The sequence below is a fragment of the Mauremys reevesii genome, linkage group 9 (genome assembly GCF_016161935.1).
Source record: "Mauremys reevesii isolate NIE-2019 linkage group 9, ASM1616193v1, whole genome shotgun sequence".
Lineage (NCBI taxonomy): Eukaryota > Metazoa > Chordata > Testudines > Geoemydidae > Mauremys > Mauremys reevesii.
This window is the reverse complement of record NC_052631.1, coordinates 50,870,980-50,892,231: the sequence shown is the minus strand read 5'-3', so window position 1 is coordinate 50,892,231 and position 21,252 is coordinate 50,870,980. Positions and strand designations below refer to the sequence as shown.

The window sequence follows — 21,252 nt, the reverse complement described above, 5'->3', positions numbered from 1 at the left end:
CTTGCAAGGACTCCAACAGCCAGCTATTTTCCCACACGCCAGACAACCATGGCTGAAGCAGTCTGGCCACACACCAGCCAATCAGGATCTGTGGGGCCTGACCCAAGCCAGCCAGAACCCCTGCAGAGAGCCTCAGGGAATGGATGGATGCATGAACCCAGGGGAAATCACATTGTTGCTACTGCCATCTCCAGAAGACACTCGACAAGGGCCCATCCCAGGAGCGGTGCCCAGTAGGATAAGGGCCCCAGGCCTGAGAGAGTGAGAGCCATTTCCCAGTGCCCAGTCAGTACCAAATGCCATAGGATGCCCCCACCCGGTCCCTTCAGGTCACCTCCCATCAGCACTGAGGCCTCATACCGGAGCAGTCAGAGGCTACAATCTATCAAGGGTCAGAGCTCTTGTGTTGCTAAAGGCATCGTCACAGACGTGCTGCCATAGTAACCAGGAACATGTCATGAGTTGGCAGGTCTCAGGAGACAGACACTGGCAGGGGAGCTGGACATCAGGGAGCTGCATAGGGTACAGGTGCCCAGTGCTTGGTGGGGTCTGGTAGATTCACTGTCTGGCATGTTACTGGGAGGAGTCCCCCTACTGAAATGATGGCAGAGACTCTGCTTATTCCAGACAGACAGGAATCTGAGAGAGGGTACAAAGCCCCAGATCCCACACAGGTGCACTAACATGCCAGAGGACTGCTCCTGCAGTGGGATAGAGCGACTGCTCCTGCCCGGCCAGCCCCAATCCTAGCCTGGGCACAGGGCTGGGCAGATGGTGGGTGACTGCATGCATCAGAGTCTGAATGCTGCTTCTGGAGCACTGTCAGTGTAAGAACAAATAGTTCAGGTGCAGCAGGTTAGAGCCAGTGCTGGTCTCATTGCAGATTCTGGGAAACAGAATTAAAGGTATGTGGCTTATGGGTTTTGTCTGCTACAATGACCATGAACTGAGTGGAGAACAGTAAGAATGTGCCCATGCCAAAAGGGGAAGGAGCTTCTATTAAACCCACCATCTTTGTTCCCCTGTTCACACACCAAGGTCACCCATTTGCAAAGAAGAGGAACCTTTCTCGCTAACTCCCAAAGCACAGTGCAAAATGCTCCTTTATTTTTTGGGGGGATGCAATTACTCTCAGGCTCCCAAATTCCAGAATGCCACATTTGCTCCGCGTACTCCTGTGCCCCCTCTGTCTGGCAGCATTACCCGAGAGAGTTGTCATAGCTTGCAACCAAAACATTTATGTTCTTCTTGCACCACCGCACAAATACTGTCTCAATAATTTTCCCAATCACCCCAACTGAGGGGTTTGCATATTTACAGCCCCCTGATTTATACCCAGTTTGGCCATGGCGGGGGGGGGGCTGTTTCCTTGGATTTTTTCACACTATTGTGAAGTGTGATTACAGACTGGCTTTGCTCAGTGTGGGTCTGTTCCCAGGCACTGGCACTGCCTGCAGCAGCATAGCCGCCGGTCACAGCTCTACACCTCTTCTCAAATTGCAAAGCTGGTTCACTTACTCCAGCTGGCGAGAAATCGTCCTTAACAACCAGCTCTGCAGTTACATGCCATCCAATCTGTCAGTGCTGCTGTAACCTACCAGCCAGCATGGGTTACAAGCACAGCAGGTCCACATGGGATGTGATTGTTACAGCTCCCAGCTAGAACACCTGGCTTTGTAGCAACTCCTGCTCTCAGCTCTGGAGGTCCCTGGTTCAGCCCCTGCTGTTGGACAAATCCTTGCTGTGGAATTCCCATCATCACTGGCCAGGGCTGGTCCTGCTGCCGCACAGGGGGCTGGACTGGATGACCTCTCAAAGTCCCTTCCAGCCGGACATGTCTACAGTTCTATAAGATGATGACAGTTCCACTTCCAAGCCCCATTGTTCCCTATTTTGGCTGTTGGTCATGCAGTGGAGAGGTAGCTGATGAAGATAAGTGCTGGACACCAAGGAGGGCGCCTCTGGGAGTGCTCCCTGACAGCCTGTCCCATGGGTAGTTGGGGGCTTGTTGCTTTGGCTGCGGGGGGACAGCCTGGATGCTCTGCAGCCAGCAGGGGAGCCCCTGACGCTGAAGGGTCTCCAGCAGTCTCTGCTTCTGTAACCAGCGTCATGGTCTGCTTCTCTCTCCCATGCCCCAGCAGGAGGGATCCAGCCTGTTGGCTCCGGTTTCAGTTGTCCACCTTTTCTCCCCTCCCTCCATAACTTGCTGTTGTGATCCAAGTACTTGCTCCATCCAAAGCGGCCTCACCCAGCAGCCCCTGAACCCCACTGGCCTCTGCCCATACTGCAGCATGGCACGTGGGCCATAACACCCATCCTATGCTCACCCGCCCCACAATTCACAGCCATGGGGCTCTGTGCTACATAGACAGGTGGTGGAGCAATGTGAGCTGTTTCCAGGGGGGTTCATCCTGGTGTTTAACCGCTCCGGGTCCCACAAGCTGGGGTAAAGTTAAGCCCCCTTGCTTGGCCACTGCCCTTCAGTTTATGGGGTGCTGTTAAAGTGGCAGGGGATTTCACTGATTGGCTCTGCTCATGCCACTCATGGGCTAATTGAGGGTCTCAGCAAGCAGCTCTGGCGGCTCAGGTGTCCGCAGGGCTACTGGCAGCCTGACTCTGACCTGAAAGGATGATCAGAAGGAAAGAAAAATGCAATTTATGGGCCCATCCATGGATAGTGTGCTGTGTCCCCAGCTTGGTAACTGGGGGTTGTAATGCTGGGGGTTGGACTGAGGTGGCATGTTTTAGTGGCTTTGGGTCAAAGCTGGCCGGTCAGGTCCTGACAGACAGCCTGGTGAGGTTTATTCCTGGACCAGATTGGGTGGCCCTTGATATCTCCAGCTTGCCATTTGCATCACTGTTGGCCTATGCTCCAAAGACAGGCTGGGGCAGCCCCTGGCGGCAGCAATTATTCTTTGTTTCCCCAGTGCTGCCTAATACTTCTGTGCTAGCTGAAGTTCCGACCCAGGTGCTGTTCTCCACACCCCAGTGCCTGCATCCCCTCCCCCCTCGCAGTCCCGAAGCAATAAAGAATTTCATTTTAAAAATGGAAAGATTTAATTTAAAAATATAAAATGGCAAAGGGAGGGTTTTTGAAATAAAAAAAAGTAATGGCAAAGAGATGATGTTTGGAACAAAATGTTCTAGAGGAAAGCTGTTCCCTTGGGGTTTCTTTTCTTTAAGCTTTGCATATTACAATTTGAAATTTTTGTAAAGAGTTCCCCATTTGATATTCTCACTGGTTGCCTGAATTTAAATATTGCTCTCACCTGAGATTAATACAGGCTTCACCCTGAATTACTTCCTAGCTCTGAAGTACAGCTCAACTCGCTACAAATTCACTTCTCTTTTAGAGGCATAAAAGCTTATGAAATATATAAAATCTTAAAATCGCATGTGTGCCCACATAGAGCGGGGTGCGGGGGGGAGATTGGGTTTGGGGGATTTTTCTTTGAGATGAAAACATACTTTTCCTTAAATGCAATCACACCTCTGTTAGCACAGGACGAGGGGACCCACTAAAGTCCATAGCCAAAGATTTCAGCCAGAAAAACTAGAATCTCATTTAAATTGTCCAGTGCAGAGGACAGAGCAGAATGCAATCCAAGGAAATTATTCTTTCTCTGGGTAACAGAAAATATCAAATTTCTCAGGAGCAAAACAAAGTATCCACAGCAAATTAGGTTATAAACAAAGATGAGAATGCAAGCTCCTTATTATGCTAAATCAGCATTAACCAAATCCACCTGCTGGGGGAAAAGCACCTTGTTTTGCATCTTGAGGACCCATTAGTTAATTGCTATTTAAACCCAACACTTTTTATATAAGTCCTGTTTAACCCTTTAAAAATCACATTTTTAAAAAACAAGTAATTAGTCCACAATGACTGCTCTTGTATTAGTCCACAATGACTGTGCTCCTGTAGAGAGCTGAAATTGAGGCAACAGGGTTTCTTGCCATTCTCTGGCAGGAGAGGAACAGCTGACCTCTTTCAGGATGAATGGCTTCCTTTTTGTTTATTCCTGGGTCTGCTTTTAGCTAGGAGGAGCCGCATAGCCCAGAGTAGTCCTCATGGCAAACTGTCAATGTTTGTTTTAATTCCATCTTGCCTACAAAGAGAATTAAGCCCCCATGAAATGCAAGTTGTTTACTTTAGACTGATAGTGTCTAGAGACCCTGGGAAAAAGCTCACAGTTATGGTGGCCATTGTACTAACACTTATAGCCCCACTTCTTGGTCCTTTCTTCTCTCTTGGGCCACCTAGCTTTTCTTTTTCCATTTCTCCACTTTGATCTCTGTTTATTCCTCCTATATGCACATTCTATCACTGTTCTAAGGGCTGAGGAAACAGTCCAGACCCCAAACAGACAAGATAAACAAAGGAACAGAGGCAGAAAGCAACTTGTGCAAAATCTCACAGCAAGCAGGAAGAGCTGGGACTAGAACCAATGTTCTTTGAGTCGTGGGCCCTATTCACTAGATCACACCTTGTGTTCTTTAGAGTTTAAAGCAGCTCTAACTGGGGGGGTCAGACTGAAGGAATGTGGGAAATGGCATCTGTGTGTGCTTATTCAGGAAAACTGTATGAAATCTACAATGAAGATGATTTCTGAATAGGCCAAAATGAGACAAATGGGGCAGGGGTGTTAGCTCCTTAGTCTTTCATACCAAATTCCAAAAAATGATTGCTTGATTTCAAGGTAACTCTGCAAGTGGGCTCTTTTAATTTCAACTTTTCTTTTATGAGAATGCTCCAGATTTTCTGGAACAAACTGCTTTTTTTTTTTTTTTGACTGGCTGTATAGACTGCCAATGAGTTATTAGTACTCGCCTAAGAATTGAGTTTAAATTAATGGAGATATCCTATCTCCTAGAACTGGAAGGGACTGTGAAAGGCCATTGAATCCAGCCCCCTGTCTTCACTAGTAGGACCAAGTACTGATTTTGCCCCAGATCCCTAAGTGGCCCCCTCAAGGATTAAATGCACAATGCTGGGTTTAGCAGGCCAATACTCAAACCACTGAGCTATCCCTCCCCCCAAAGAAGCTCAAAGCCTTCTTTGATCAAGCAATTAAATTTGTTTCATGACAATGAAATTTGGCTCAAGTAGAATTTATAGAAAGGTTAGGTCATCCAATCAGAGAATATACACAATACCATGTGAATTAGTTGACTAATCTCACCTCTCAAACTGCAAATTCTGAAATATCACATACTTGAATTAATATTTGTGACAGTTTGTAAAAAACTCAAAATGCTAGCATAGATTTGTACAAACTAATCAAGCAATTCTGAATAAAATATCTGTAGTGGTTACAGTCATCTGAGGATGACTATTATGAAGGCTCCCAAATGGTGTTGAAATTTAAGATGTGTAGAGATTTGAAATTACAGTAATCCTTGGATTTTACACTCATTTTACATTTAGAATGTAGGCTCTAATTTTAGCATATTTACTCTTCTTTGGACTGACTGAATTTTCTATAAGATTGTGCTGATTAAAAACATAATAATTTTTGCAAAAGAAACATTTTTGAATAACTCCCTTTTTTAAATGGATTCAGCCTGAGATTATAACAGTTCAGGAGACCTCCTAGCTATCTATCCAAAATTCCTAGAGCCAAAAATTCTCTCTCACATACATTTTCATTGCTACTTGTAAAAAAGCTACATTTGAAGAAATGAGATATAATTAAGCAAAATTAGTAGTGACTATTGAGTCTCATTGATATGACCATAATCAGAGTCAGGACATTCTGAAGCACTGCAGTGTCTTAGTGACATTGATGGTAATTCAACCAATCATCTCTGTTCTTTTTCAGTTGAGTGGTGTGCTGCAATTCTAAAGATTGAAATGTGTGAGTGGAGTGAAGTGAAGGAGACCATCTATGGCTCAAGACTTTCTCATTGTTAGATGATGTGTACACAAACAGAACAGTGGGATCAGCCGCTTGTGCAGGGGCTAAGTCAGTAGGCTTCACCCTTCTATCAGCTTCAGCCATGTTCCAGTGATGTCCTCCTCTCAGAGACTGCAGAATGTAAAGGCTTTAGTAGTACTTCAAAGGCAGAGTCTTCCATCAACCTCCTCTCTGTAAGCCCTACTGCAATGTGCCACCACACGTACAGGGGAACTGGGGGGAGCTGGCACAGGCAGCTGGACTTTCATCCCCAGGCCCCAGGGATCCATGTCACCTTCCAGTTAACCTGTGTTCCCAGGATTCCCCTCTACCCTCTTCTCAGAGCATCTACACTCTGTGCTTGGTCCTGCAGTCCTTCTGGGGCCATGGCTCACAGCCCTCTAGCTCCTCCAGTTCCAGACCTTCATTCCAGCTCCCACTCCTCCTTTGAGACATTTTAAAGACTTAAACTATAAAAACATACTTCATTATGAAAAGGAAGTCAATACAATTTATACTGAGAATTTGGCCTAGACATACTAAGGTCATGCTTTAGATTAAGTTCCATTTATATATAGTTTATACAGGTTAATAGATGTTATAAGCATGTTACAGAGATGGGTAGCATGTGTTATAGTTATATGCACATCAGTCAAAAGATGTTTTAGATGGTTGTAAACCCTAACTACCAACAACCTGTTGGACTCTAGGACAACATAGAACAATTAACTAATCATTTATGAAAACATCTATTGATAATATAATCCTTTTTAAACCATTTAAAATGGAATCTTAATAAAAATTGTGGCCCATTCAAAGATGAAAAGAACAGGTGTATATACCCCATCCCCTTCCTTCAGGCACGTAATGGTCACTTTCCCACCAGCATAGCAGAAGGCTTTTGTTGAACAAATAGGCCCAGTTCCTCAAAAGATATTTAGGCACGTTTGAGGAGCTGGGCCATAGTTCACTTGGTGGGGAAATTTGAAATGTTGCTTTTGGTGAGTGGGGGGGGGGGTTGATATGCCTAGTTTAAAAGAATTCATATCATGTGCCACTTGATCTTCCATAGGATGCTACACTATACAGTAGGTAGAACCTCCACAGTGCGTACAAAGGGTTAATGAAATATGCCATTCCCCTAGAGATCAATCTATTAGGTTGAAGCAGCAAAGAGCCTTGTGGCACCTTATAGACTAACAGACGTTTTGGAACATGAGCTTTCGTGGGTGAATACCCACTTTGTCGGATGCATGAAATGCAGCCGACGAAGTGGGTATTCACCCACAAAAGCTCATGCTCCAAAACGTCTGTTAGTTTATAAGGTGCCACAAGACTTTGCTGCTTTTACAGATCCAGACTAACACGGCTACCCCTCTGATACTATTAGGTTGGGTTCATTTTTTATGTCAGTCTAATGAAATCAGTGGAGTTACATCCAGGATAATGTCTTCATTGCCTCCTAGTCTTCCAGTCTGTCCCAGCCTAGTTAGTTGGAAGTCAGGTCTAGGTTCTGGATCTCCTTGTTGCAGTGCTATTTCAGACTCACCAGCCAAGCACAGTCATATCTCATTGTGGTTTTTATTTTTCACATGCTTTGTTGGACTCAAGTGGTTGGTGGAATTAACTGGACAATCACGTCTTGTAATATTTAGTTTATGATCAATGCTGGACTTGGTCACGGTCCTTTTCTTTTTGCAATTGTATTTTATATGCAAAATTTTATATATTTTGTTTAAAAATTATCCACTGCTGGGAAAGAAGGACTTCTGTTTAGCTGCTCAATTCTGCTAGCTGCAATAAATTTCTCTGCTAGCAATGCTTGTCTGAATCGAATATAGTTTATTTCGTTTTAAGAAGTCTTTTTTTTTTTCATTTCAGGAAAATGAATGTTAGCGCCAGATAAGAAACTATAGTCTGCTTTCAAGAAGGTTACAAGAAAACTGCATCTTGCATTACTAATCCTTTATCTTTCATGTTAACAAAAAGATTACTGACATATTTTTGAATGAAAGAAAATAAAATAGCAAATGCATCTAAAGAACTGTGTAACTTTCATGCAACACACAAATCAGTTGTTAAACGTGGAGAAAAAAAAGAAGAGGAATGAAGGGAAAATTCATAATACATTTTCCTTTGTAAAGTGAGCAAACCAACTTTCTGCAATAGGAGAAACTACTGCAGGACTAGAAGATGCCCCCTTCATAGACAAAGAACAATTATATTTTTAACTAAAAACCCAATTCTGATTGCTTGTGAGTTCAGGATAAGACCTGACAGCACTATAGCCTTTTCTTGGGGCAAGATTTTGCACAAGTCTTTATGAATATTCCAGTAGGAGATGGCAGAAGAAGTCAGGCACAATGCTGGCTACATAAAGCCAAAGCAAGTGGGCCTGATTCTCCATTGCCCTGAACCTCTGGGCTCACTGATATCAGAGAGGCTATTCCTGTACTTAGGTGCTTTGCTGGATCCTGGCCAGACTTCTCAGCACCTTGAAGGAGCAATTAGAGTGAAGGCAACAACGTAAAAATATCTGTTTCAGATAGTAGAGTGTTAGGAGCATTCAATTAATGCAAGACAGACTGAAAGAGTGTAAAATATTACAAGATGGGCTAAGGTAGGTAGAAGACAATGTTATGATGTTATCTGTACTATTTGAGAAATATACATGATCATGTAATTAGAGTAAACCATAATCCATACCTTAATTTGGGCATTTCCTGACTTTTATGCACAATCTTAATATTCTGTTAATGCAGAGTTTTTTTAATAATGAATATATATCACCTCTAGGAACAAATGGGAATGCAACAGAAATTCCACCTCTGAAGGTCACACAATTCAAATTCTTACACCATAACAACATAACCCAGGGCCACATTGCACATCCTCCATATTGTGTATACCAGCACAGAGTGAATGGTGATGTGGTATGTTAACATATAAGTAGGGCCAGTACAGGTCTGCAACAGGGCAGACTTACCTGATGAGTCTGAACTACTGGGTTTCTTAAAGCCACCTTTTACTCCCTATTCTGAGGCAGCCAAGGACCTGGCCAAGTAAGGACCTGACCCAGTGTAAGAAGAGCTAATATATTGTGTCTCCATATCCTCTCAGCTCTGGAACCATATTAGCAGCATGGCAGAGCTGAGAGCAGGAGGAATTACAAGAGAAGGGAGGTATTATCATTCAAGACTTTCCTCCCCACATAACAAAAGGCGAAGATGTGGAGGCAGAGGATCCTGGTTCTGCCTCAGTCCGGCTGTTGGACCTTGAACAAGTCATAGAATCATAAAGATTAGGGTTGGAAGAGACCACAGAAGGTCATCTAGTCCAACTCCCTGCTCAAAGCAGGGCCAACATCAACTAAATCATCCCAGCCAGGGCTTTGTCAAGCCGGGCTTTAAAAACCTCTAAGGATGAAGATTCCACCACCTCCCTAGGTAACCCATTCCAGTGCTTCACCACCCTCCTAGTGAAATAGTTTTTCCTAATATCCAACTGAGACCTCCCCCACTGCAACTTGAGACCATTGCTCCTTGTTCTGTCATCTGCCACCACTGAGAACAGCCTAGCTCCATCCTCTCTGGAGCCCCCCTTCAAGTAGTGGAAGGCTGCTATCAAATCCCCCATCACTCTTCTCTTCTGCAGACTAAACAAATCCAGTTCCTTCAGCCTCTCGTCGTAAGTCATATGCCCCACCCCCCTTATCATTTTTGTTGCCCTCTGCTGGACTCGCTCCAATTTGTCCACATCCTTTCTGTAGTGGGGGCCCCAAAACTGAATGCAATACTCCAGATGTGGCCTCATCAATGCCGAATAGATGGGAATAATCACTTCCCTCGATCTGCTGGCAATGCTCCTACTAATACAGCCCAATATGCCATTGGCCTTCTTGGCAACAAGGGCACTCTACTGACTTGTATCCAGCTTCTCATCCACAGTAATCCCCAGGTCCTTTTCTGCAGAACTGCTGCTTAGCCAGTCGGTCCCCAGCCTGTAGTGGTGCATGGGATTCTTCTGTCCTAAGGGCAGGACTCTGCACTTGTCCTTATTGAACCTCAGATTTCTTTCAGCCCAATCCTCCAATTCACCTCCAAGTCACCTCACCTCTGTACCTGCATCCGCTCCTGCCCCATGTACCTATAGACCATGAGCTCTTTACAGCAGTGTAAACTGGCCCTGGTGGCTTCTGCTGTTAGTTAAACCTGCTGTATTCATGAGGAAATAATTCAAGCCTTTTCCCCCTCAGGGATTTTGTGATCTCAGCCCACATGCTCTCTTTGACTGTTTGTATTATGCTTGTGTCTGGGTGCCCCAGTTGAGAGCAGGGCCCCATTGCACTTGGAACTATACCAGTGCCTCACAAGACAGCTGCTTGGTGGAGGATTTGACACACAAGTAATCAAGACTGACATGGTACAGGATGCTACCACTACCTTTCCAACAATGTTCGCCGCACACAGCCAAACACCACTGGGAACAGATGTATGTAAGCAGAACTCACCTGCCATAGCCCCTTCTCTACCTTAGGCTGACACACGTGATGTAGCGCTAACCAGAAATATAGATAAGGCTACATGTGTCACCAAGCATTGGCCTGCTAAACCCAGAGTTGAGAGTTCAATCCTTGAGGGGGCCATTTAGGGAACTGGGGTAAAAATCTGTCTGAGGATAGGTCCTGCTTTGAGCAGCAGGTTGGACTAGATGACCTCCTGAGGTCCCTTCCAACCTTGATATTCTATGATTCTAAGATCAGGCCCCCTCTCTCCCAAAAAGCATGTGGATCTGTGCTTCTTGAGAGCCACATTCTGTTTGGGATGCTCTTTCCCTGGGCTTAGCTCTTTTCACCTCCCTAGAAACTAAAGGCTAGATCCGCTGCTCTGTTTTTCCATAAGAAAATATGTCCAACAGCTCAGGCATACACCGGTTCGTTAGGAAATCCACAATTGAATCCCCTGACCATTCCATTCTTAAACCCCTTTGATCAAGAATTAGTTAATTACACTGAACCCAGTCTATTCCTCGTTACGAATTTTGCCATGTCCCCCAGATATACAATTGCAGGCTCTATGCGTATTGTGTCCTTTGAAATGCATTTATGAGCCTTTGAAGCTCTCCCCCCTTAATGACGCATTGTTCGTTAATAAGTTGCCTGTAACGGTTCCCCATTAGGAGCTAGCTGGCCGCGCCGCTCCATGGGTTGGATAAGTAATAATAATCCAAATGTAATTGATAATGTTATAGAATAAATGGGAATGTGGGCTGCATTAAGAGCACATTTCCCTTTGCTCCCTTTCATTCCATTATTCCCCTTCCCTCCGGAGCACCCTCAATGATCCGTCTGTTTCCTTGGCGCTCACACACCCCGTGCCTAGCAGACAGCTGTCACGTGGCCTGCACTCAGCGGTTAACCGGGCCAAATATATTTTTGTTCTTTTCCTTTTCCCCCTCAATGAGTCCCACCTGCCCCTTCATCTTCTCTGAACTCCTCCCTCCAATTTGCTGCCATCCTGCTGGCCTGGAGGGGCCTGAAACAAAATGCAATCCCAAAGAGTACTTTGAAAGGGCCCTGTCCCATGGTGTAGGGTCTCCATACAGAGTCCGGAACTGCACTGGCCATTTTTACTGTCCCCCCCCCATACACTATTAAACACTCATACTAATGTGATCCTTGGATTCGTAAACAATGGAATCTTGAGTAGGTCTAGAGAGGTTATTTTACCTCTATGTTTGGCCCTGATGCTACGGTTGCTGGAGTCCTGTGTCTAGTTCTGGTGCCCACAGTTATGCAGGATGCTGATAACTGGGAGCGGGTTCAGAGGAGAGCCAAGAGAATGGCTAAAGGATGAGAATAGATGCCTTAGAGTAATAAGGCTCAACAAGTGCAATCCATTCAGCTGAATAAAGAGCAGGTCAAGGAGTGACGTTATTATGGTCTATCAATATCTACATGGGGAACAAATTTTTGATAATGGGCCCTTCAAGCTAGCAGAAAAGGGTATAAGATCCAATGGCTATAAGGTGAAGTTAGACAGATTCGACTGGAGAAAAGGTGTATGTTTTTATGGTGACAATAATTAACCATTGGAATAATTTACCTAGGGTCGGGGCGGGGGGGACTCCCTCACTGGCAATTTGTAAAGCCTGATCAGGTGTTTTTCTAAGAGATCTGCTCTAGTTCAAACAGAGAAGAAAGGGGACTCACAGGGGGGTCTCCACTCACTCAGCATCCTTGGGTGATGCTGGAGACAGCCTCCTGTGCTAGATTCAGGGGTAAAAGCAGACATGGGGGGGTGTCTGGGCTTCTGCCACAAACATCAGGCTGTCGGGGTGTGCTTACGAGGCCTAAGCCATCTTCTGGATAGAACAAGCCAGCTCATGACCAGCCCATCAGTGTGCAGGGCTGGCTTTGCCACCCCAAGCAGAAAAAAAAAAAAAAAAAAAAAGAAGCCGTGATCGCGATCTGTGGCAATTCAGCAGGAGGTCCTTCGCTCCGAGCGAGAGTGAAGGGCCCTCCGCCGAATTGCCGCCAAATACCTGAAAGTGCCGCCCCGCTCCGGAGTGGCCGCCCCAAGCACCTGCTTGATAAGCTGGTGCCTGGAGCCAGCCCTGTCAGTGTGCCCCTCTTAACTCTTCTAAGGCCTGCAGAGCCTGTAGCAGGCCATGGTCCTTTCCCTAGTCCTGCCCCTCCATGCACTCCTCTTGTCCACCCCTCCCCTGCAGCCTCCTTGCCTCCAGTCTGTCATACTCCCGCCATGCCCTCCTGCTCACTTGCACCCCATCCCACATCCCCCTCAGGGCTTAGCCTCCACCACTCTCCAGTGGTCACCCTGCCATCACTGGATTTTTTCCTACCTGCTGGGAAGGATTTGCACTGCCTGGGAAGGGGATGGCAATGTGCTCTCCAGGGGGATGATAGCAGGAGGGCAACTGACAGCTCCATCCCTGGGGCAGGGACTGCTGAAGATTCTGCAGGGTGGGATGGTGACCCCAGTGTTACTGCCACTGTCCTAATGCTCTCCCTGGGCAAAGTGATTTTGGCCCTGACTCCATGGCTGGCTGAGACACCCTGTGAGGGGGCAGCATGGTGGCTGGAGAGGGGTTCCTGAAAATCCATGGCTAGGAAAGGTGCAGTGAAAGACACAGACCACCAGAAATTAACTGCCAGCTGCACGCACTGGGAATCCAGCACACTGGCCCCTGGCATTTGCAGTAAGTACGGCTGGGTGGGGACAGCTAAGGGGGTATTCCAGCCTCTGCATACACATTGGGGGTGCACTGCTAGCTGTGTGCTTTGCGAGACGGGCAAATTGGTGTGTCAGTTTGTTAGTGTGTTTTGACTTACTTCGCCAGCCAGCAGCTCAGCTGCACTGTATCCAGCCCTCCCTCTGCTTGCAACGGGTGGGTCTGGACACGTTACTTATCTCCACAAGCATGTTCCTATGCTAAGGGTCACCGCACCGCATGCCCTGCCAGTACCAATGTACACCAACCCACCTGCTACCCAGCCAAACTCCTGGTTCGTGGAAATCCATCTGACTTTGAGACATGTTGATTTTAAGCTACAGCTAGCAGAAAGGAGCAAGAGAGAACTCCTGGGAAGTCTCCAACAGGAAGCAGCCAGTAATTGGTGTTTCCAGTAGAAAAGAAAGGTGCAGTTTGTCTCTAGGGAAGGTGCACAGAGACCAGGAGTGTCTGGAGCTGGCTGTAGGAAAGAGTAAAGAAGAGGATTAGAGCCCAGAGATAGCAGGGTGGTAATGTTGACAGGGGTGGCTCTTACAGGGATGCCCTCTTGGCCCAGACCCCCGGCTGCTGGAAATCTGGAGATTCATGAACTTCAGCAGAGTTGGTCTCTGTGGTTTCAGTGCAGAACTGCTGATCTCTGCCAACTGGAACTGGGCCCAGGGCTGGAGGTATGGGTGGGGGTCCAAGTCTGGCTCGGAGAACTGGCTTTGGGGACTTTGGATAGGACTTTCCCTGATGTTAGTCAGCATTAAATGGGAGCACCCGTCCTCTGTATCCCCATGTATGCATCCCTGCTCTTCCTCTGCAGTCTGTCTGCACCTCTCATACTCCCCATGTGCCACCCCTGAGCCTCCTCAATATATGCCCTTCCACACTCCATCCTGGTCACCTCCACCTTGTCCCCCTCAGTCCTTACCCTCTGTGCCACATCCACTCCTCTCCATCCCCCGGTTGTCATTTCTAAGGAGGTAGCAGTGTTTGATAGAAGAGCAACAGGGCAACGGACTATGGAATAAAGGAGCCAGCACAGGCAACAGGGCTGAGGAGTACAAGGGTCAGGACACCACAGAGATCTGGTCTCTAGAGAACCTGCTGCGCCCACGAGGCAAGATGTCAAAGGCCTAGGAGGCAGGTGGACTCATTGTAGGTCCTTAAATGTCCCACTAGCCCTCTGACACCCCCCCCCCCGCCCCGACTTGCCTACCTCCCATTCAACATGTAAAGCCAGACCCATCCTCAACCGGTGTAAGTTGATATATCTCCTTTGACTTCAGTGGGGTCAGGCTCATCTCTCTCTATATATACACTTATTAGATACTACCACTTCTACACATATCCAGTGGATGGATTCTACAACTTAATGGATTCTAAAACTACAGCATCAACTCAGGAAAGAGATCTGAGCTCCTCAGTGAAAACTTCTCTGTAATGCAACAAGGAGGCTGCATAAAGCATGGGCTAGACAATAGCCCTGACATTAGAGAAATAAATGGTACTCCCTGGAATTCCAGTTGCCTCCCTCTCCAAATTGGTCTAGCAGAAGGAGCGGAGGTCCTGAAACAGTCCAATAAAATGATCCAAGGCATGGGAAGACCCCCTTCCAGAAGGAGAGATGAAGATTAGGACCCTTCAGTTTATACAGGAGATGTATAAAATAAAGAATAGTGTAGAGAACATAACTGTTTACCTTTCTCAGAAAACCAAAGGGAGACAATCAATGAAACTGAAAGGTGATGCTGTTGAAACTGATAAAAGGAAACAGTTCTTCCACAATGCATAGCTAGCCAGAGGAACTCATTGCCACAGGATATTACTACCACCAAGAGCTTGTTTGGATTTGACATTTATATAGATCATTGACCATTAGGTTAGATGAGATAACACATTTATAAAGGATGTAAACCTTCATGCTTCAGGGCATAAGTCAACTAACAACTGCCTGGGCTTAGGAGAAACCTTCCCCACCGGGTGGGTTAATCTAGCATTGTCCTGTACTGGGTTTCTTTCATTTCCTTTGGAAGCATCCTCTATTAGCCACTGTCTGAGCTATGCTACTGCACTAGAGGGACCTCACGTCTGACCCTGTCTGCAATCCCCGTGCATTTTCTGATGGAAAAAAAATCACACAAATTGCTGTAATGAACAACTAGTTAGTGAAATGATGTTCCAAAAGAAAGAATGGAAAAACAACAACAATTAAAAGGATATTTTGGTATAGATTCCATAGGAAATAGTGTTAAAAACAACAGACATGAATGTAATTATATAAAGTGTATGTCCACCCCCACAAAAAAAATGGAAAAAGTACACACACATTTAAGTGCAGAAAAAGCTGTATTCATTTGCACCTCTGCTGCTTGGACTTGGAGAAGGATCTGTGAGAACATCTAAGGCCTTGTCTTCTCTGGGACTTTCAGACACTGATGCTCTGCCATTGGTGTGGCTAAACCAGTGCTACCACCTAATATAGACAGGAAAAGGTCCCAGTAGCACTTAACCTTGCTTGACACCAAGCCATATTGCATAAGTGCTAATCACAGCTCATGTCAGATTGACCTGTCTACTCTGGGGGTGTCCCCAGGCACAGATGGTCCAAAGGCTGGCTGCCAGTGGCTGCAACCAGAGCATCTCCCCAGTGTAAAGCTGCTAGGCATGACTCAGCTGTGGAGAGCCAGGCAGGTGGAGAGGGTGACGCAGGCGACGGAATGCTCTGTGGAGATCTGCCACGTGACTCAGGAATTCGGTTGCCAGATGCCAATGCAACTTCTCACTACCATCTATCTGCCAAACTTCACTGGAAACCCGCACTACAGTTGGTCCTCATGCCAGCCCTGGCACTATCTCGTCAGTATGCCCAGGCTTTGCCAATCCAGGCAAGAGGAGGGCTTTAAATCTAAGTGATTCAATATTATTCAAACTAATGTTCACACAGATTTAATTATTGCCCATAATTTAGCTTTACTGTTCTCCTAACACCAGGGTCTGCAACCTTTCAGAAGTGGTGTGCCGAGTCTTCATTATTCACTCTAATTTAAGGTTTCGCGTGCCAGTCATACATTTTAACCTTTTTAGAAGGTCTCTTTCTGTAAGTCTATAATATATAACTAAACTATTGTTGTATGTAAAGTAAATAAGGTTTTTAAAATGTTTAAGAACCTTCATTTAAAATTAAATTAAAATGCAGAGCCCTCCGGACCGGTGGCCAGGACCCAGGCAGTGTGAGTGCCACGAAAAATCAGTTCGCGTGCCGTGCCATAGGTTGCCTACCCCTGTCTAACATATAACCTGTTCTGGCTGCATCTTTGCCAGGAGAAGAGAAGGGCAGCAGTGCCACCAAGTGGAGCCCTGCCAAATAACACTACGACATACAACTACAGCCCGTCAGGATGCAAGAGCAGCCAAAAAATGGCTCTTCTGTAGAGCTGCAACAAAACCAAAGTGCCTGGCTGGTCCTTCCTTCTGACCTTCCCTCACTGCTTCCTGGTTCACCCCAGACTGATTTATTACAGGACAGTTTCCCAAGCTGCTCCATCACCTCATCTTTTGGTAATTGCCTAACACCTCAGTTTTACTCCCTGTAAAGGTTAACGCTGGAGAAATATACCTCTATCATCTTCTAGGCTGGTGAGCAATTCCGTGGTCCAGAGCTCGCCACGGAAAAGCAGGCAGGCTGTGGGAACCTGAGGAGATGAATTTAAAAGACAAATGGTGATTCATGGATCCTGCCGTGGAAATCTTCAAAAGCCAAAGGCCTTTTCAATTATTTTAAGCCATTTGGAATTCTATGCAAAGACAGAATAAGAGCCTGCCTGGAATTTCTTTGAATCCCTGGACTGAAATTCAATCACGAATCAGTGTTGAATTGTTTGGTTAAAATCCCATCAAACTCCCCTCTCCCCTCTGTAAATAATTGTCCCTCTGAGCTCACCATATTCCCTGTTCTTTAATTGGTCTTCTAAGTCACATGGTTTCATTTCTGATTGATCACCCACCCCTTATAAAAAGGAGTTATGCCTGAACAGAATACTTTTGGGCTTTGAGTCTCCTGGGAGGAGGGCAGCGTTCCCTCTAATTTTTTATGTCCATGTGCGGAATGAATTTTGTTATGTGCACCAATATGGAGGTGATGTGTGGTGGGGGTGGAGCCAAGGGGTTCGGAGTGTGGGAGGGGGCTCAGGGCTGGGGCAGAGGGTTGGAATGCAGTGGCGTGAGGGCTCCGGCTAGGGGTGAAGGCTCTGGGATGTGGCTGGGGATGAGAGGTTCAGGGTGTGGGAGGGGGCTCAGGGCTGGGGCAGAGGGTTGGAGTGCTGGGGGTGCAGGCTCTGGGGTGGGGCTGGGGATGAGAGGTTTGGGGTGCAATCTGTGCCAGGGCTGTGGTGGGGAGAGAGGACTCCTCCCAGCCCTCTCTCACCACAGCAGCTCAGGGAAGGGGGAGAGGTGCCTCTCCCCAGCTGCAGCAGTTCCAGCAGCCCTGGCCCAGGCCGAGGGAGGGGCTCCTCTCTCCCAGCCACAGCAAGTCCGGGGCAAGTCCGTGTTGCAGGGCTGCCCAGAGGATTCAGGGGGCCTGGGGCAAAGCAATTTCAGGGGCCCCTTCCATAAAAAAAAAGTTGCAGAACTATAGAATACTATATTCTCAAGGGGGCCTGGGGCAAATTGCCCCATTCCTCCCCCCCCTCCGGGCGGCCCTGCCGTGTTGGGGCCGGAGAAGGGGCGCCTCTTCCCCAGCTGCAGTAAGTCCAAGTGGATCAGGTCCGCATTGGGGCCAATGGGGAGGGGCAAATCTGCGCTGGGGCTGGTGGGGAGGGGTGCCTCTCCCCCAGTCACGGCACATCCATGCTGGGGGAGAGGCATCTCTCCCCACTGCAGCCCTGAGCCCCTGCACAGGGCTTAATAGGCAGCTTTACAGCCATGTGGCCGCACAGCTTACAGGGAACCTGGGTGGGGACTCAGATTGGACATTAGGAAAAACTTTTTCACTAGTAGGGTGGTGAAGAACTGGAATGGGTTACCTAGGGAGGTAGTGGAATCTCCTTCCTTAGAGGTTTTTAAGGTCAGGCTTGACAAAGCCCTGGCTGGGATGATTTAGTTGGGTTTGGTCCTGCTTTGAGCAGGGGGTTGGACTAGATGACCTCCTGAGGTCCCTTCCAACCCTGAGATTCTATGATTCTATGATCTGTAGCCATTGCTCACAGCTTTACATTGGGCTACAAGGAAACCCCAGAAGCTGCAAGTCTCAGAAGATCCCAAGACTCATCCAACCAATTGCAGACTAACCACAGATCACACAGAAATCTTCATCTGAGTCCTGACTGGAGGGGGCCAGGTGTCCATAAGAACCTGGAGCCACAGAGTCAATGGCGGATAGAACAGCAATTGGAGGAGGAGGAGGACCAGGAGAGGCAGGAATGGCAATTGAAATAGGAGTTTGTGCCCAGCCAACGCAGCTGCCCACTGAGTCTCATCTTTGAATTGAGCATACTACTGTGCCAGATTTTATGAATCAGGATCTGAGCCAGTGTGGCATAGGGCTACTCACAAACCCTAGTCAAATGTGGCAAGTGTGATAAAAGGTAGCGGGACATGTGAAATGCAGTCGCTAGGAGCAATTTCAACTGCCCGAGCTAGGTCTTCCTTTGCAAGCTTTGCTTTAAAAAACAGTCGTGAAAGAATGAATGGAACAGAAACACACACATCCAGCTCACTTGCCACTTCCCCAATTCACTGCCACTCTTCCTTCACTGCCGCACAAAATGACAGCAAGCAAAGAGTAACCACCTGCGGAACAGCCCACTTTCTGCTAGAGAAGGTAGAAAGGTTTGCTGTGGTGTATTGAAAACCGTGTTGTCACTAAGCTCCAGGGAGCTTTCCTGGTTCTGTCTGCAGGCTGAGTGCTTTGTAGGGAAGTGTGCAATAACTAGGGTTGCCACGCCTCCAGGATTGTCCTGGAGTCTCCAGGAATGAAAGATTAATCATTAATTAAAGATTATGTCATGTAATGAAACCTCCAGGAATATGTCCAAGCAAAATTCGCAAAACTTGTAACAAGGGCCTGCCAGCAGTCTGCAGAGAGCCAGCGTACAGTCAGGTGGAGTGAGTGGTGCCTCTGCCTTAGGGAGCAGCCTGCTTTGTCTCGCTCTGTTGGGGTGGGGTTCTTGTGTGTTATCATTCTGAATTCTAGAAATGAAAGTAGTGTTACAGTGCAACCTTTTAGCTAGAGTATTTATGTTTTTAATCTAATTCCCCTGTGTTTACACCAGGAAACGTAACATTTAGCAAAGCACAATCTTAAACCCTCTTCACCCTAATGCTCCCCCTAATTTAGCTACTTCAGCAGTTCTGGCAAGCAGCAACATTCTTGAAGGGATAGTTGGGTTTTGCCTGCTGTCCCCTGCTTGCATGAGTCACTTTGACACCCTATTCCTGTCTTAGCTCTTTCTCTGAGTAGAAACGGTTCAAGCAAGATGTGTTTTAATATAGCTATATGTAAATGTGTACATCTAGGAACAAAATGTACAGGATGGGGGACTAGCTCTGGAAGCAGTGACTCTGACAAAGATTTGGAGGTTGTGGTGGATTGTGACAGGGTGGCACTCACCTTAAGTGCCTCCTAGCAGCTGGGTGCAGTATTGCAATCTTTTTCCTGCTCCTGGCTCCTCCTGTAGGTTGCCAGCCTCACTAGGCAAATCTTCACTAGCTCAGCCCTCCAGCCGGGTCACACAGTCAATATGGACCCCTACCAGAGTAGCAGAAAGATCACCAAACTGCCCTCACCAGGTCTTCAGCCCCAGCTCTGGGTCCTTTAAATCCAGCCCATCTCTTGGACTTCTAAAGGAGCCTTGTTGCCGTCTCAGGGCTAAGGCCACTGCACTGCATCTTCTCCCCTTAGCTCAGGGTTAGAGTGCTCAGAGCCTCTCTTCCAGGGCCAGTAAGCACAGCCTATCAGCTGAGCCTCCTTCCTAACCACTCTGGTCCCAGCCAGAGACTGACCTGCTCAGCCCCTGCAGCTCCTTTTATCTGAGCCTGCTGGGCTCTGATTGGCTGATTCCACAAGGGCTCTCTAAGCAGGCCTGGAGGACCCATCTCTTCTGCTCCTGTCCCAGGGTAAGCTTAGTAGGACCGCAGCCCTCCAGCAATGGGGCTATGAAGGGTCAGGTGAATCCCGTCACATGGATAATCAAATGAACATGATCTCCCAGTATGGCCTTCTGGGCAAAAGGCTAATGCAATCCTGGGATGAATAAACAGGGGAAACTCGAGTAGGAGCAGAGAAGTTATTGTACCTCTGCATTTGGCACTGGGGTGATCACTGCTGAAATCCTGTGTCCAGTTCTAGTGTCCACAGTTCAAGAAGGATGTTGATAAATTGGAGAGGGGTTCAGAGAAGAGCCACGAGAATGATTAAAGGAATAGAAAACCTGCCTGACAGCGATAGACTCAAGGAGCTCAATCTATTTAGATTTCAGATGTACTGACCGGACACCAAATGTCCAGTTACCGTGGGTGAGGGTGGGGGGAGGTGCCAGGTCATCAACCCCTGCCAGCCTCTGCTCAGCTGGGGCCACCTCCTACCTGCATCTCATGGACAGGCAGGCAGCAGGCGCCACATCAGGGGGTGAAGCTCCCATCCCAGCCCTGGAGCAGAAGGAGCCCAGCTGGGGCAGGGAGGGAGGTGGAGAGGATCAAGTGAGGAAGAAGGGGGAAAGGAGAAAGCAAGTGATGGGGAAGGGGTGGAGAGGAGCAAGTGAGGGGTGGGGCCTTGGGGGATGAGACGCAGCCGAAGGTGGGACCTCAGGGAAACAGGCAGGGCAGGATCCCCTGGGAGGTGAATATGAGGGGGAAAGGAGTCCAGGAGAGCTGGCTGTATTTTAAAGAAGTCATATTGAGGGCGCAGGAACAAACTATCCCAATGTGCAGAAAGAATAGCAAATATGGCAGGTGACCAGTTAGGCTTAACAGAGAAATCTTCGGTGAGCTTAAACACAAAAAGGAAGTGGAAACTTGGACAGATGACTAGGAAGGAGTATAAAAATATTGCTCGAGCATGCAGGGGTGTAATCAGAAAGGCCAAAGCACAATTGGAGTTGCAGCTAGCAAGGGATGTGAT

At 47.3% G+C, this 21,252-nt stretch overlaps 2 long non-coding RNA genes across 3 annotated transcripts; one reads left to right on the top strand and one right to left on the bottom strand.

Moving 5' to 3' along the window:
* The first annotated feature begins 501 nt into the window (after positions 1-501).
* Positions 502-7,891, top strand: LOC120372437. Its single transcript, XR_005584964.1, has 3 exons — positions 502-905; positions 5,823-6,091; positions 7,779-7,891. It is a non-coding gene; the product is annotated as an uncharacterized LOC120372437 (long non-coding RNA).
* Positions 3,674-20,106, bottom strand: LOC120372438. Of its 2 annotated transcripts, none has more exons than XR_005584965.1 (3): positions 19,744-20,106; positions 16,753-16,828; positions 3,674-4,109 (listed from the first exon to the last, which is right to left on the bottom strand). It is a non-coding gene; the product is annotated as an uncharacterized LOC120372438 (long non-coding RNA). The 2 variants fall into 2 exon arrangements; XR_005584966.1 differs by lacking the exon at positions 3,674-4,109 and adding an exon at positions 15,502-15,609.
* Positions 20,107-21,252: the final 1,146 nt, after the last annotated feature.